Source organism: Strix uralensis, chromosome 2, assembly GCF_047716275.1.
Source record: "Strix uralensis isolate ZFMK-TIS-50842 chromosome 2, bStrUra1, whole genome shotgun sequence".
Lineage (NCBI taxonomy): Eukaryota > Metazoa > Chordata > Aves > Strigiformes > Strigidae > Strix > Strix uralensis.
The window spans coordinates 51,708,767-51,723,224 of NC_133973.1; the positions used below are offsets into that span (position 1 = coordinate 51,708,767).

General features: G+C 44.8%; 1 protein-coding gene across 1 annotated transcript in view; it reads left to right on the forward strand.

Annotated features, from left to right (window-relative positions):
- Positions 1 to 2,703: 2,703 nt before the first annotated feature.
- SCML2 (Scm polycomb group protein like 2) overlaps positions 2,704 to 14,458 on the forward strand; it is a 72,679-nt gene continuing 60,924 nt past the window's right edge. Inside the window, exon 1 of the mRNA XM_074860933.1 lies at positions 2,704 to 2,799. The gene's annotated coding sequence lies outside the window, so the exon portion shown is untranslated. The remainder of the gene's footprint in view (positions 2,800 to 14,458) is intronic.

Sequence of the window (14,458 nt, forward strand, 5' to 3'; positions counted from 1 at the left end):
TTCTGCTGCCTTTTCTGATTTCATCCTCACATGATTGGGCTATGCTTCTGTAGCTCTCCCAGGTAACCTGACCCAGCTTCTCTTTTCTGGATGCTTCATTCCCATCTGAGGTTCAGGAAGAGCTTGTGACAGCCAGGCTGATCTCTTACTGTGCCCCTTACCTCTTCTGCATGGATAGGTCACTTACTTACACTCTTAATGTTATTTCTTTTTTTGTCTGCATCAACCTCCCAGAACATCATCTTGACTGGTTGTATGAGTTCATTGGAGTGTCCATGAAACACCTTGGTTTTGTTTTTTATGTTGTTGCTTCTTTCTAAAATCACGGAATCTCCCTGCAAAAAACTGTGAAACCACATGCATGTATACACATGTATACACATATATGTATACATATATACACACACATATATACATATACACGTTTATCTCTCTCTTTGTGAAGAACAGAGATCTTAAAAACTGCCTGGCTTTTCTGACCCAAATAATTCAGTTTAATATCTATAAAAGAAAATGAAAGATGATGGGTGAATCACCAGAAAACAAGTTCATCATTCTGCTGGAAAATGGAAGCAGGCATGACTTCTTATTCCTTTTCTAATAATCCTGTAAATAAATTGTTTGGTTTACATCAGCTATAACTTGTTGGTGAAGGACACATGTGAAGGCATTACAGACCCATTTCGTTCCTGGACTAGAAGAGATCGTTAAAAGTTTTCTTCTATCCTGCTTTTTTTTTTTTTTTTTTTACTGGTGATGTATCTGTGATCTTGTAGACATTTATTCCTATGTCTGTTGTTTATTCTCAATTTCACCACATCGGGGGTCTAGGTAGCAGGATTAATGCTGGCTGGGCTTCCTGATTTCAGCCTCCTGGGAGACAACAGGTCGAGGACTGCACCAGTTCACGTTTGACAGGCTCTGCAACAATAGCTGTGGCAACAAACGCTGTGGTGTCCCACTGGCTCACAGGGAGCAAATCCCTCAGTTGTTATATCTAGCACTGGCTTGGGTTTAAAGGATAACTTTAAAATATGTTTTTGTTTCCTCTGGTCTCCCAAGGACTTATTCTGTGACACTTGGCACATTTCTGTATCCATCTCAATAATGAACATGATCTCCCCTTTTCCTGCAAAAGTTCGATAGGACAGAAAGGGGGAAATATTTCAAATTAAGCAGCATCCTACCTGCACTGGTTACGAGCTTACCACACTTGCCTGTAAAGATTTTCTGTAAGCACGTTTCAGTACGTCTTTGTCTTTCTCTTGTATATTTTTAATCACTTGGATTAGCATTTTTTTTGTTTCTCTCATGTTGTCTAAATACGAAATATTTATAATTTATGGCAAGAATTCATTTTCCTTGTTTCTAAAGAACCATTTACTGTTTATGGGAGTGCTTAAAATAATTAGTAGTAGCTTGTAATATATGCAGGATACTAAAGTGGGCTGTATGAATTTCACTTTTCTATGTAAGAGTTTGAGGGGTTTGGGGGTATATATATGGGTTTCCTTCTCTCCCCCCTCCCCCAAAAAACCCACCTCATAAAATCTCACTCTGATGAGCTTAGCTTAGAGTTTAAAATTTCACTTTCAACTGATGTAAGCAGTGAAGATAAAACTCGGGCATAGAAAGCCCCGAACACAGGTAGTATTCAAAAGATGATTTCTCGCCAGATACACTTATGCCCACACGCCTCGTGGGATCTGAACTAAAATACCCAGAGCTTACAAAATGAGGACGTACCCTCTTAAAAAGCCAAGGAAGCGCTTTTCGGCTATTACGCAGTATGTATAAGCGTAGATCGCTGTAAAATAATTGTATAAAATTTCTCGGGTAGGTTGCACCAACTATAACACGCGTTATACAGCTGCGGTCAGCGCACAACGCGGCCCCTCATTTACCGCGGCGGATGGGTCGGTGTGGCCGCAGCCCTGCGCTGGGGGTACAGGCACAGGCACGGCTGCCCCGCGTTGCAGCGCTCGCCTTAACGCTTCCCGGCGGAAAACTTCGCCTTTAACTCCCGAAGGCTCCTACACAAACACCTGCCATGGGGCAACTCTCCCCCCTCATAAGGCGCTCCCGGGGCGCAGGACGGCGGAGCCCCTGCCGACCCTACCCCTTCCCAGCCGCCCGCGCCCCCCAAGTCTCGCTCCGTCCCGCCGCAGCCAGGCGACGGGGACACGTGCCGGTGCGGCGGTCACTGCTACCGGAGCCCCCCCGCCACCGCCCTCCCTGCCACGGGAGGCCGAGGGCAGCAGGGCGCCGGCCGCCTCCTGCCCCGCCGCAAGATGGCTCCGGGGCGGCGGGACGCCCCTCGCCTCCCCCGCGCCCGGCGAGCGGACGGCGCCAGGTTTGAACGCGGGAGGACGGCGGGGCGGCCGCGGAGGGGAACGGCCGGGGCTACGCCGGCCGCGCTGCGCTCGGGGCCGCCTCACGGCCTCCCCGGACGGGACGGGGCGTCGCAGCCCCTAACGTGCCCGCTAGGGCGGGACCGCCCCCCGCAGGTACGGGCGAGGTGCGGGGATGCTGGCAGCCCCGCGCCCCCGCCGCGGCGTCTGCTGTCCCTGGCCAGGGGCGCGGGACCCCGGGCCGCGCCGCCGCCGCTTCCCCCCGCGGCGGGCGGAAGGGGGGGTGGGGTGTGGGGGGAAAGGCCCGCGCCCCCGGTGCCGCTGCCGGGCATGCGCGGTGCCCCCAGAACATGGCGGCGGCGTGAGGCGGGCGACGGCAGGAGCAGCTTGACAGGCGCGCGCGAGCCGCCACGGGACGCTGGGGACCCGCTTCCCGCCCGCCCGCCCGGTGAGTGGCGGCGGCGGCCCCCGCGGCGGCGGGGAGGAGCGGGGGGAGAAAGGGAGGCGAGGCGGGGGTCGCGCTCCCTCCCCGGGCTCCCACCGCGGTCTCCGCCCGCCGTGGCCGCGCCGGGCGCCGCGGGGAAAGGAGAGCGGCGGAGGCCCCGTCCCCTCGTCCCTGCCCCCCTTCCTTCTTTCCATCCCGGGGCGCCTCCGGCTGCCGCCCCCCGCCGGAGGGGGGGGGAGGGGGGCGGCAGAGGGTCCGGCCAGGGCTGCGCCGGGCTCGGGCGCCGCGTCCCGGCCTCTCGGAGCTGCCCGCTCCCCTCCTCGGCGGGCTGAGCTCCCGGCGCGGCGGGTCCCGCCGCCCCCCGCCCGCGAGGAGCCCACCGGTCGCTGGGGCAGGGGCGCAGCTGCGAGGGCGGCGCGGCGGGAGCCGCCCCCCGGCGAGAGGAGCGGCGCGGCTCTGCCTCCCGGCACCACGAAACTCCTCTCCGGAGCGGGGGGCGGCCCGGGGGGGGCGCTGCCCCCAGCCGGCGGCTGCCCGCCCCGCCGGTGCCTCCGTGGCGGGGCTGCGCCCAGGACGGGCCCCACCGCCCGCCAGAGCCGCGGGGCCGGCGGCGTTTGACAGGAGCGCGGGGAGGACACGCCTCCCCCGGCCGGGGCGGCCCCGCTGTCTCCCCCGGCGGCGGCTCCGCGCCCTCCTGGCCGGGGCGGCGGGAGGTGCGCCGGGAGGTGCGCCGAGGGGGTGGCGGGGCTGCCCCGGCCCCGCTCCTGGCTGCCGCGGCGCCTGGCGACCGCTGAGGCTGGCGAGGTCCTGGGAAACGGGTGTTCACGTGAAAAACGGGATACGCGTTAAAAATGAAAGCGCTGGGAGCGTGCCCCTGTGTTCGGTGAGGGGCCTGGGGGTCCGCCAGCGGCCGGCGCGGCGAGCGGGGGCCGGTTAGCGGGCGCTGGTCGGTTTGCGATGTGCCGCGGCGCGGTTCCCGTTTTCTTTGCAGTTAAACGGCACGGATGGCATGCCTTGGTTGCCGACTTAGAGGGGGTGTCTTGCACGGGGAATCGTATTCCCCACAGATGTGGGATGGTTCAGAGAAAGTCGTTAAGGTATGAAAAGTTCTGTCCTGACAGTGTTGTGCGTCATCGCTGGCTTGAACTGCTGGGACAACCTGCAAAGCAGATTGCAGTGCTGTAGTAGTTAAATCAATGTTCAAGTTAAATTTTATGCTCAGTTATTCTTTCAGAGTAGAGAGACACTTCAAGTGTTTTTAAAAATCTCTAACTAGTTACTTACTGCAGTTTAAAGTTGATGCTTTTCCCTACAACTGTTTCCTGTTTCTCACTGATTAATTAGGCTGCAGGAGATAGCCAGAAATAGTCCTAAAGCTTAAAAAATTGAATAAAGAGGTGAAATACTGATACCTTAGTGAGTTCTAATGATGTAAACCTCATTGTCACCCGTGCATATTCTAACTATTGTAGGCTTGGTGATTAAAACTTAAAAAAAGCATAGACTTTGTAGATTTGACAGTAGCTTTTCAGAGTGTCCCCCTGTCTGACTTGTAAAAAGCTCTTCGAGTTTGGTTATGAATTTTTTATTATTCAGAATAGCAGCTGTGAACCTTTGGATTTTTAAAGCACCTTACTCTTTGGAAGTGGCAGGGGAAAGCAGTCGGTGAGGCAGTCACTCAGGGTCAGTAACAACTGCAGCACTTCTGCAGCTGGGAAGAGTAATGGCATGAAGCGTTCACTGTGTTACGGTTGTGTCTGTAGCCGTCACATTAACATCAGGTAATAAATAGGGAGTGAACGTGTTGCAGCATACCAGTTCTCTGTGGGCCACCAGCAAGTGCTGCTCAGACCGCAGCAGCCCACAGCCCCATGTGAGTGGGCTCTGGCAGTGTGTCTGGGGAAATTACTCGTACAACCAGGCTGCGTGCTTGGGGGCAGGGGGAGATGGTTTTCTCCCTTAGGGTATCGTAAAATGTAAGTACTATTTAAGGATGATATGACTTGAATTGATGTAAAGAAAAAGCACATTGAAGACGCTGCCGTTGGTACTTTATTTATGAGAGGTTTCGCAATAATGCAATCAGGAGGCAGCGGGAACGAGTATATGGTAAAACTGAAGTTGAGACCTGGAAGTACTTGCACAGCTTTTGACTTTAACACAGTCTGGTGTTGAATATGAAAATAATGTTTACAGTTTTGTCTGAGACTCAACTAATGGAGTGATGCTCTAGTTTTCTGTTTGGTGTAAATCTGTAGTAATGTTGTGTGCTGAGGTAGTAATATTTGTGTAATATCTTTCAGGTTGCTTGTTATTGTATTTTTTTATAGTAATGTTCAGATTCAGCAAAAACAAATGCTGGCTTTTGATTATGTGTTATAGCTGCAAGTATAAACTACTTTCACATCAATTAGAAGCCGTGTAGATACGCAAACATGACTGATTAGATTGTTCTTAAAATTTAGTCATATGTTAAGTGTTGATGTAGGGAGGTTAGGGAAGAAGCAATGACAGTCCTCTAAAACATGTTTCCTCAAACTTTGTATATTCCTACTTTGAATATAGTGCAGATGCCCCTTTTCCTTTGCTGGGGCTGTCCTTGCTGCATCCAGATATCGTGCTCTCGTAAGGCAGAGACATTGTTTTCTGGAGCAGCTGCTTGAGTTCAAAAGAGGCGTTGGAGAGTGTTTTCTTTAAAAAAACAAGTGTGACTTTATTTTCGCTAGTGTGAAATTTGTAGTACTGCGAAAGTATTAATTCCAGTATCTGTCTAAAAGTTGTGTGTATAAAACAACGACCCGGGTTTACTTAAGAGAGAATGTGAAAAAGCCTGAAGCAACGTAGATAGCTCCTTCTGCCCTTTGTACATGGATGTATTTCGTACGATTTTGCCTCATTGTTTTCTTACTATTCCAATGGGATCGTGAGCTGTGAGAGAGCTCTGTTTATTCCCTTTACTGTTGCAATCAATCCATAATGGAGTGGATGTACAGGGAGAAATGAAGTCCTAGGTAATTATTCCTTGATACTAAATAGCATCACTAACAGAAAATGACATTTGTCATAGACTGTCCAGGACACTGCAGCTGACTCTCTTATTTGTCTGGAAACACCTTCCTCAAACAAGGATGGGTGAAATACACAGTTATTCTTGCTTGTTTTTAAGATAATATTTGAAAATACCATTTGACAGTCTACTGTAATATTTTTTAAGTGTAAATGTAAAACAAATTACAGGTAGAGACTAGGACACTGCTTCAAGGAGTCTGCACAAGGGAGGTTGTTAACCAACTTCTTGACCTCTGCATCTGCAGGGCATTTAAAGTTCTGTTCATTCCCATTTGAAAGAAATAGCCTTAGGCACCCAGCCTCGGTGCTGATTGCTTGTTCCAGAGATTAAAATCTTAAATGTAAAGGACTATACCGTTTGTGTTCTTTAAAGTGTAAGACAAGCAACGTAAATGGCCCAGAACTCTGAGATTTTTCTAGCGTGTGGGAAGAGCCAGAAAATCCTGTATAAAGTTGTTGAGGCTTAATAGAGCAGTTTGTGAATATAAAGCAACAGAAATGTTAAATGGAAAACTATTTGTGCTTGAATGTTACAGGTGTTTTAATTACATGTAGCAGTCCTGGTATTTTTGCAAATACTTCTGATTTGCAGTTTGTCTTCTGTAATTTGAAGTCCCAGAATATTTGTTAACATTCTGATGCAATTTGGTGAATGATTCTTTTTTACTGTGATTTGTGTTTTGGTGTATGAGAGTGTTTTTACTAATACAATTTGTACAGCTTCTTTGAAAGACTTCTTTTAAGGTCCAAGTGTTCTATAATTTGGTGATACCTTGATGTAATGGTAGGAATCTTTAATATTTGTTACATGCTTTTAAGTTTATTTTTGCATTGTAGCAATAACTGATAATGGTGAGGTACATGTGGTGTGTGTGAGCAGCTTTACCTGTCATGTCTAAGTGGAGAGACGATTCATGTGCTTGAGTTAAGGACTTAACTGTTTCACTTTTTAGAGGCTTTAAGTGAGTTGTAATTTATTTTAAGAGTATATTTCTGTGTGAATACCATTTTTGTACCTTCACATACCTGCCAGCTGACTTGACCTGCATTGCCGATGAGGACCGAGGGTGTGTGCCCAGCTCCTGCCACCCCTCGCTCCTGCAGCAGTGCTGGCCATGCAGCAGCAATGCTGCCTCTTGCTCCTGGGAGCAGCAAGAGACAAGTTGGTGAGTGACCAGCTCAGTCCACATGTGTGTGTGTGTTTGTGTGTAAACTCCTCACATTGCCTAAAACTTGTATCCCCTATCTGTGATCTCTTCAAGTATATCTATCTTTTGGGATGGGCAAGGAGGGCTGCAGGAGTGGAGGGGGGGCTTCAGGTACGTGAGCCAACAGGGAGCAGGTTCCCTCTTTTATCTGCAGTAGGTGTATAGACAAAGACTAACCGATACATAAATGGTGATAACGATCCTCAGAGGCACTTGCATCTCTTCCTTGTTAGTCTTTCTGCTTGGTCAACAAGGACAAGGAAAGTCAGGAGCTGCATCACAGCCATTCAGAAAGCAGCAACTGTTTTCACAAGCTGCTTTATCTCTTAGTTGGGCTTGCTCTGATACTTTCTATTGTATACAGTGGACATTGGGCACAGGTATATACAACTAGATCAGTTCTAGTGGAGGGGATATACTGTATCCCACCCTTAGCATCTCTCCTCCCAAGATCCCTGTCACAAAAAGTAACAGCTTAGTTTCTGTGTCCTTGGAATAGGACCAAAAATCCAGTATTTTCTTATCTTAGACCTAAATGAATTGAAGAACTATACACTTCTTCTTTGAGATGGTAAGTTACATGTCTCTCATTTCAGCAGTGTAGATTCAAGACTGAATCATAGTTCTGGACTTTAACGGTTGCCTGCTTTATGGGTAGTGGCTGATTATTTTGGATTCAAATTGGTGCAATACTAAGTGTGTGCTTATTGTGGTTCTTCCATGTGCTCTCTTCCTGCCTTTCTGAATTACTTGCAGAGCCTAATATCAAAGTCTTTCTGAAATACTAAAACCTTTAACAGAATTTTAGTGCTCTTGCATTTGTTTCAGCAGGGGGTAGCCTTTCTGCTCCACAGGGAAGATGCTCTCTAGATATCTTATGTCCAAACTAATCATAAAGTACTTTTTCTTTATTGAGTTTGTTAGAATAATGCTATATACAGCTTAAGTATGAAGAGTGTGAAGAGCATTTTGGACTGTTTTTTTTTTTTTTTTTTTACCCATAAATGGTATATTTTCTGTGCAGCTACCCATTTGTATGTTGTCATCTAAAACCAAGCAAGACATTGCATTAATGGCAGATGTCGTGGTTAAATAATTTGATTCTAGGTCTTCAGCTTCACAAATCAGGTCAAATTCTATTTAAGATACCAAGGGAATTCAGTCTTTTCATGAAAGGGATGAACTTCTTTGATGGAAATCTAAGTCTGTTGCCTTCTCAAGGTAATATGATATCCCTTTTAGCGTAGGGCAAAGACGAGGTTGAGCCTTTCATCATGTCTAGCATACATTAGTTCAGGGAGCATCTGAGGTTTATAAAACCTGCAAGAGGGTAGCACCATTTTAATGAGGTGTATACCTAAAATGAAGCACGTACCATTATTTATGTACTGTATGGGACCTATCGGAGATTAATGCAGGAAGGTTCAGTGGAAGGAGTGCAATTCTTGGGGCACTTTTAAAAAGCCGTTTGAAAAGCAGTTTGTAAGAGTGAGTCTTGTACACGGAGGAATGTGAAAGGGTATCAGAGCTGCTAAATTTGGTGGAACTACTCCTTACTGTTGCTATTGTCTGTCAGGGGCTTGGAGATTAAAAGGGCTGTAGCATGTTTGATGGTACTTCTCATACCAAATCTCTTGTATGTGTATCCTGCACTGGAGTGCTATAGAGTCAAGCAGAATTCTTCTGGAAAGATCAGAAGATATGTACTGATTTTAATCACAAAATAGGGTGTTATAATTAGCTGTAAAACTTTGTATGTGGCGTGTAATTTTTTTTTTCAGCTTGTTGTAGGAAAATGCTACCTAGGTCCTTGACTGAATGTTCTCCAGTGCTCAGCAGTGTAAGCACTGGGTGGTGGAGGGAGGGGGAATGGCCTCCGGAAAGGTAATCTCCAGAAGCAGCAGAAAGGGAGATGCTCTGCCTCTGTCCTGGGCTGGAGCCACTCATAACACGTGACAGCTGTGCTAAGGAAGAGGTGGAGGAGGTTGCCCTGTTACAGCTACCTTCACCTGTTTTTTTATAATCGGAAAGTTGTCCTGGGAAGTGGAAAAGAGAGGTATGGATTTGCTGTGGATGTTCTTCATGTTTGGGTCTTTAATTTTCCATTTTTGAAGAGTACAGCAAATAGTACAGCTGAGTATTTGCAGCTGTCTAGTCTTTTTTGCACCTAGGAGTTGTCTTGTCTTTTCTGACCTGTCAGCACTTTGTTAGCTGCAGAAATGTGTAGCAGCACTGAATGGTGTTTATGAATGTTTGTCCAAATAGGCGGACAAATATTTTTGGCGGTATCTGCGTGGAGGATGAATTCTCTTCCTCGTGTAAGTGGGTTAAAGAAGGGTTTTCCTTTTTAGTTAGAGAAATAAGAGGTTGGGGAAACAGCACAGCCATCAGTACCAGCAGCACAGGTGAGCCCTGTGCAAGGATGTGGGTATGCCTGGAGACTGCAAGCAGCCCTCTGGGGTTTCCTCCCTTCAAAAGCATCCTCTGGAAGGGGGAGCTACCAGGAGATTGCTTAAAGGTTTATGTAGTTCTGGTTGGTTTGGTTTTGTGCCCTGATGAGACACCAGTGTGTGGGACCAATGTAGTTGTCCCCTTGTATAAGCCCGGGTACACCGCGGTGTGTTGCAGCAACAGATAGATGCGGTGAGACAAGTTCTGTCTTTGTTAATACATAGCAGCAGGGAGTCCCAGCCACCATTATGTTGTTTGGATTCTCACGTGGGGAGAGTGAAAGGTATACTTTAAGCACTGGAAGAGGATGTTAGCAGAAGTATGTTGCTGCTGGCATTGAGTACAAGCAAAGGGAGGCAAGTGTGTTGCTCTGAAACAAGCGAACTCCACCTGGGGTGCTGGCAGCAGACTGGTTGATCCTATGCAGAAATGTCCCAAGGCTGTTCTCCATGCCTTCAAAGAAATCAATAAATAAATTGTGAACTTTCATAGCTTTCTGCATCAGACTAAAGGTGTTTGCGTTTCTGTAGATACTCTAAAATAAAAAATGAATAACAAATAAAAGATGAATAAAAAATCTGGACCACAGGGATGGATTTGCTGGCTACACAGTGTGTGGATAGAGCTCTGTTAGATCATATCTGAACTGAGCTTCCACAGTCCTTTTCAAGTTTGGAGGCAATGTAGATGGGAGGAAGCCAAAATTGCCTAAGAGGTTGTAAAATCCCTTTTCCATCCCTCCTCTGCTTGTCTTTCTCCCCCTTATCCACTTACGTACACATGCTCTCTCTGACTGCTGCTTTTAAAGCTGCTGGTATTGCTTGTTGTCTGCCAAAGACAAGCACAGAAAAGCTCTATAGGGATCTCTAGCATCTGGGCATCTCTTACTATGTTTGCAACAGCAATTTCTTGTCTCCCTTACCTGCTGTATTTACACTGTGCTAAAGGTATGCTCGGTGCCTCACAAAACAAATAGTTCAAGAGCTCTCTTCTGTGTCAAGGAAGGCTGAGCTGAAGGCAGAGGAAATGTATCTGGGTGTAGAGAGAATTTCATGCAGGTATGTAGCTCTTAGCCAATGATAATCATACAAAATTGTTGGGGGTTTTGTGCATAATTTAATTAGTTTGCTTTATGAAAGAAATTTGAGTTAGGCATTTGAACGAAGCCAGGTTGAATAATGATGATGAATGTTTTCAGGAAGAGTACTCCAGACTTGAAGGGGGAAGTGTAAAACAGCACAGAGGTTTCAGTGAGCTGAATTGACCAAAATGGTTAAACAATTTGTTGAACTCTTGTGCTACTGTAAATATGTACTAGTAAACTACTAAAACAGGCAGTTTTACATAAGATAGAAATGTAAGCACTGTGAGCTGTATTTTTGATTTATTTGAATATAACATGAAAATACCCTTTCATGTGGGAAGACTGGCATTTTAAGAATATTTAAAGCTGTTAATGGCCAGTCAGCCGCTTTGCTGAACTGCTGACTTCACACATACCATTTCCTTTTTCAGGTTTTTACAACCCCACATCTTCTGACTTTTAAAGCAGGATGGGGAAGGAGTGAAAGAGGAGAAAAGCTATTTTTATTTTCCACTGTGGTAGCCATAGAACAGCTCTAAACTTTAATTTTTAAAATTACTGTCAAATTAGTAAATGTTGAATCTACACGACATAAATTGTTTCTGATGTGTGTTGATACAAGCTCTGCTGTTTAATTCGGAGACCTTTTCTGCTGCTCTCATTTATAGGTATTATTTCTTGTTTCAGGAATTTTTGGGACAAATCTTTGGTCTAAACCTTGGTAGTGTTGCTTTTTAAAATACACAGTGCCTTGCTCTGTACTGAATAATACACTTAGTACAGTTTGAGAGTTTAGAGAGATTTTTGTAGTCTTGAAATGTATGACTTACTGTAATTACAGTTGCTCCTATTCTAAAGCAGATCGTAAACCTACCTGGAGAGAGGGCAGAACATTTACAGGCAGTATTTTACTGCTGACAGCTTAAAAGTTTGTTTATGTTAATCACTTCATAAATAGTGAGTGGTACACTGTTGGTGACTTTCTGAGGAATTTTGCAAGTGCAGAAAATTTCTTCTTGATGTTAAAGCAAATGACATTACAAAATGGTATTTGTAAAACACTAAGTACCACTCTCTTCCTCTAACAATTTAAGAAATACTCAAACTTAGTTTTTGTAATAATACATATGGCTAGGTAATATTTGCTCTTTTGAAAGCCCATAAATTTGACAAAAGCCTATCTCTCCTAGCTCTGTTTTTATCAACTAGAAGACAAGGTGTTCAGATACCAGCTCATGAGTTCTGCTGTATGAAAACATGGAAGCTTAATTTCCTTTCCTTGAAAGAATCTCACTTTTTTTTTTTTTTAACAAAGAATGTGAACTGTAGGGATATTCCAACTTGGATCAGATTTCTTGTCAGAACACCAACTCATTTGATATTTGTGTGCATAAATAAAAGAAGACCTGATCTTTATATTTTGTTTTGAAATCATACAGGTGTAATGCTAAATAATACTGATTTTACAGTTACAAAGCTTGTATTACATTTTATAACCTTCTGATACATTTGTGTGAGGTTTTTCTTCTTTTAGCCTTTGAGATCTTAGTTTTCTATAATGATGCCACAATATGTTCTAAAAGGTGTAAACTATTACAGAAATAAGGAAGTATATGCTGTTGTGTCTTGAAGTATACTAAATGAGTCTCACGCTGGGTAACTTGCTGGAAAGTAAATTTTCAAATATTGGAAATTGGGAAGTATTGTATGTTATAGAAATACTTCTTTAAGTCTTACTCTCTTTATTTGCCTCTTTTCAGCCCCTTAAAGGCTTGTGAAAATGCTATGAAGTAGGGTTTTTATGTAAGAGATAACATGAATAGATGATTAGGTTTAAAAAAAGGTATTCCAGTTTCATGAAGGATAACTTTGAAGGAATGCAGTTAAGTCGCACTTATTTGGGAAGCGACTGGTCCCTGTAGGTACACGTTACCCACGCGTGGAAGCTGGAGTGGGAACCGCGGCTGCCGGACTGTGTGTCAGTCCACGGAGGAGGCTGTGCGGGTCCTTATCTTGAAGGGTTCTCTGCAGCGTTGGCTGTAACAAACCACAAGAAGGAGGCGAGGAGCGGTACCAGCGATGGGAGTGTGGTGATACTGGCCAGCAGTTGTAACTGGTGTCTCTTACTTTTCTAAAGCTAACAGCATGGGAGTGCTGGTGGTGAAAGCAAACGTAGGACTTGTACGCACAAAAGAGTTGGGGGGAATATTTCTTTGCTTACAGTGTGCCTATTCTCTGTCTATAACTGGTTTGGCTGTTCAAACTATGCGTAATTCTTTTCCCCCCTCATGTATGAAAATTTGATCTGGAAGCATTTGTAGAAGAAAAAGAATGAAGGAAGAGAGGGACAAGTACAACTCCTTGTTCAGATTGAGCCTGAAAAATGTCTGCCTGTATTTCAAGCTAAAAATTAAGAAGAACTTAATTGATGCTTCAAAATGAATGTTTTGTTAGATTCCTCTTCTGTGCTGTGTATCTGTATAAAATAGCCTCAGTCCTTATCCAGCAGAGACTGCCCATTGATGACTGTCCCTTCTTCCCTGAGGATGGCAGTGATGTGGTCTACTCGTTACTGCATTTATACCAGTGGTAGGATTAAAAAGCTAACTGGCTTTAAAATTGGTGTCTCTGTCTTACCTCTGAAAATGACATGCAGAGTTATTGACAGAAAAACCTTAGTCTTTTTGGTGGGGACTAAACCCACAATCTACTTTTTGCTTAGGCTTCTCTTAAATGTATTCTGTGCTGTGGATTTTTATGAACAGGCATGCTGTTTAGATAAACTTGCACTGGGAAGCCCTAAAGATGCATGATTTTTTTCAGGACATTTGGCTTACTTGAGTGCCTGTCTTACAGTGAGAAGGATAACGGAGATGCGTAGCAGGCAAAACAGAGAATGACTTTGACATTTTCTGTAGAATACTGGCTTCTTTGAAATACAGCAATACATGTCCTTTGAGTAATTCTTTCAGAATGAGAAGAGCAAAGTTAGAAAAATATTTTCTATCCTGTTTTCTGACACCTAGTATTATGTAATAGCAAGGCAGAGAGGGTGAAGGCTTAGGCTTGTCTACTAATATACTGCTTTCTGACAAAGGGTTTGCACAGTGGGAGGTGGCTAGTAGAAGTTATTTGGGGATTAACAATGAAAACTTCAGTAAGGAATTAAAGGCAGATGAATGCTTTCCTTCTGATTTTTAAAAAAGTAACTGATATAAGGGACGCTAATCAGAGAAAGAATAAAACTCAGTTTACAAGATGAATTGAGATGTAAATTATGTAAGTGTATTCATGTAAATTATGTATTCATGAGTGTGGAGAACCTCTGTGGCTCTTTAAATTGAAGGTATTTTGATGATGAATCTAATGTTATCCTAGGTTCATGGATTTTTTTTTTGTCAGCTTTTTTAGTTTCCTTAATTTACAGCAAACAGTTTCTCACTGGTGTCCGATATGGATTCTGTACTGCCATTCCCTAAATCAGTGGGTTTTTGTCAGTTTTTATCCGTGATCGACAATCACTATGTTTAGCTTGGTCTTTGTAAGTTTGGTTTTCATTTTGCTGCTTTGTGTACCCAAACGCCATTACACTTCAGCCTTGCCGTTGCATTTCTTTGTTTGCTCATATATTCGTGACCTTGTTTTGTTTTATTTTTTCCCTTCGTTTCTAGAAGCTGCTAGATTAATTTCTTAACCCCAACTTTCTGTATTGCTCACTTAGCTTGCTTGCGGAGGTGCACGTACAAGAATACCTTGAGCTCTGTCCTTTCTATGTAATTTTGGCAAAACATCCCTGGAGGTTTCTCCCCTGTATTTGCTGTGGTTTTCTTCTCTTCTGCGGCTGGTGTGC